We start from the raw sequence: 2822 nt of genomic DNA, 5'->3' as shown, positions 1-2822 counted from the left end.
AGTAATGTTCTATAACATGTCACCTCCTTTGATTACTCCAGGGCTGAGGTCCAAACCTTGTTGGAGAGGGCATGGTTGAGACTGAGTATATATCCAGTGGAACTTGCTGGAAGTTCCTTCTCTAGAACTCCACGGAAATTGATACTGTAGGTACCAGACAGAGTTAGTCTCATCTTGGAAAGCACTTCAAGAGGATACCAAAGGAAGTCCCTGGCTGTGGAGTGCTTTTTACGACCAGCTGGCCTGTGATATGCTGGCAAAGAGGTAAACTTTCTCTGCAGGGTACAACAGGCACTGAGATGACAAGCAAAACTTTATGTCTTATAAAGTCTCTCCAGTCCTCCACCCCACCCCCAATCCATAGTCCTAACACTGGCATACAAAACTACTTAAAGGGCTCAAATGAATTTTTAGAGAACAGAAAGGATATATCTGGAGTTAAGGGGCAACCATGAATTCCTTCTGTAGGAAAAGAAGGGATTCTGCCTGGGCCCTGAGCTTCCCGTGTGAACTTCTCACATAGCAGAAGACCATCGGTATCTCAAGAGGAGCCTGAGTTTGGGTCTAGGTCTGTGGGTACAGTCAATGACATTTCTGCTAATATTGGGGTATCTCTAATGGAGTCCCTTGTAGTTATAGTCTGACCAGAGCTGTCTTGTGCAGTATTCGATAGAGAGCATCACTGTGGCGCATCTGAGAGTGAGGTAGGGCGGGTGTGCCCTGCAGGTAGGGATGGAAACTTACTGGATAGCAGAGGAGGCTAGAGACAAAGTCTAAAGAGACAAAGCCAATAACAGCTAAGAGGCCAGGCCTAGGGTGCTGTGGGTGATTGATTGATAGATAAATAAAACACTGATTGGCTAGTAGCCAGACAGGAAGTATAGGCGGAACTAGCAGAGAGGAGAATTGAGAGAACAGGAAGGCAGAGAGGAGGAGATGCCAGCCTGCTGTCCAGGGAGCATCATGTAAAGGCAACAGGTAAAGCCACGGAACATGTGGCGACATATAGATTAACAAAAACTGGGCTGAGTATAAGAGTAAGAGCTAGACAATGATAGGCCTGAGCTAATGGCCGAACAGTTTAAATAATATAAGCATCTGTATGTTTATTTTATAAGTGGGCTACAGGACTTCCGGGGCTTGGCGGGACCTGGAGAGAAAAACTCTAGCTACACTAGTGAGACATCCTGATTGCTGGCGAAGATCTAAGGAGTGAGGAAGAGGCTTCCATCCACCATAGACTCTTAGTATAGACCATAATCCTAAAACAATGACATGGTTGGGAATAGGAGTATAACTCAGTGGTAGACTTCTTCACTCCAAGGCCCTGGGTCAAGCCATCACACCACCACCACCACCACAATAAACAAACCAACAAATAAATAACACAGGTGGGTATGGCAGGGGGAAGAGGTCAGGGTAAGGGAAGTAGACCTGGGAAGAGGAGGCATCAGGTGTGTGTGGGGGGATGGAGGGAGAGTCCTGGGAGAGACAGCTGGAATCAGGGACATCTCTGGGATGAGCTAGAAACCTAGTGCAATGGAAACTCCCAGCAATCTATAAGAGTGACCCCAGCTAAGACTCCTAGCAATGGGAGATAAGGAGCCTGAACCAGCCATCTCCTGTAACCAGGCAAGACTTCCAGTGGAGGGATTAGGATCCCAAGCCAGCCACATAACCTCTGACCTGCAATTTGCCCTGCCTACAAGATGTGCTGGGACAAAGGTGGCACAGAAATTATGAGAGTAGCCAACCAATGACGGGTCCAGCTGGAGACCCAGACCATGAGAAGGAGCCCATCCCTGACAAATGCCTGGAGGGCCAGGACCCAGAAGCTAGACAGCCCAGAAACCAGGATAGAACCAAACATGACTGGAAAAAAAATCAAAGAAATGATTCCTAATGATATTCTGCTATACTCATACATTGGTGCCATCAGAGAGGCTTCACCCAGAAACTGACGGAAACAGATGCTGAGACCCACAGCCAAATATTAGGTGGAACTCAGAAAATCCTGTGGGAGTGGGGAAGGAAGGATTATGGGAGCCAGAGAGGTCAAGGACTGTGGTGATATTTTATTTGTGCACCCCAATAAAGCTTATCTGAGGATCAAAGGAAAAAGCCAGCCACTATATTAAACATGGAAGTCAAGCAGTGCACACACCCTTAATCCTAGCATTTGGGAGGCAGAGACCCATCTGGATCTCTGTGAGTTCAACAAGGCCACACTGGGAACAGAGCCAGGCATGGTTTTTAAAGGCACACACCTTTAATCCCAGCACTAACCATGGAGGTCTGGAGGTCTGTACAGACAGACAGGAAGTGATGTAGCTGGGCAGAGAGAGGAAGTAAGAGGGCAGGGACAGAAAGGCATATAGGCATGGGTATACAGGAAGTAGGTCTCTTTGGCTGAAGATTTCTAGCAGTAAGAACATAGCTGGCTTCTTTCTGCTTCCCTGGTCTCTTAAGTTTTTACCCCAGTATCTGGCTTCAGGTTTTTTATTAATAAGATTGTTTAGCAATTCATCTTACAAAGAACACCACAGGAAAACACACAGAGTCAGCTGACCTGGGCTCATGAGGGCTCACAGAGACTGAACGGACAACCAGAGAACTTGCTTGGGACTGACCTGGGCCCTCTGCACATGTGCAGTCATGTGGCTTGGTCCTCTTGCGGCAGAGGGAGAGGGGATGGGGTGCTCTTTCTGACTCGGTTGCCTGCTCTTGGGGCCCTGCCCTCCTTCTGGGTTGCCTTGTCCAGCCTTAATAGGAGAGGAGGTGCCTAGTCTTGCTGTAAGTAGATGTGGGGGAGGCTGTTGGGG

Source organism: Peromyscus leucopus, chromosome 1, assembly GCF_004664715.2.
Source record: "Peromyscus leucopus breed LL Stock chromosome 1, UCI_PerLeu_2.1, whole genome shotgun sequence".
In the NCBI taxonomy this organism is placed as follows: Eukaryota; Metazoa; Chordata; class Mammalia; order Rodentia; family Cricetidae; genus Peromyscus; species Peromyscus leucopus.
This window is presented reverse-complemented; position numbering follows the sequence as displayed.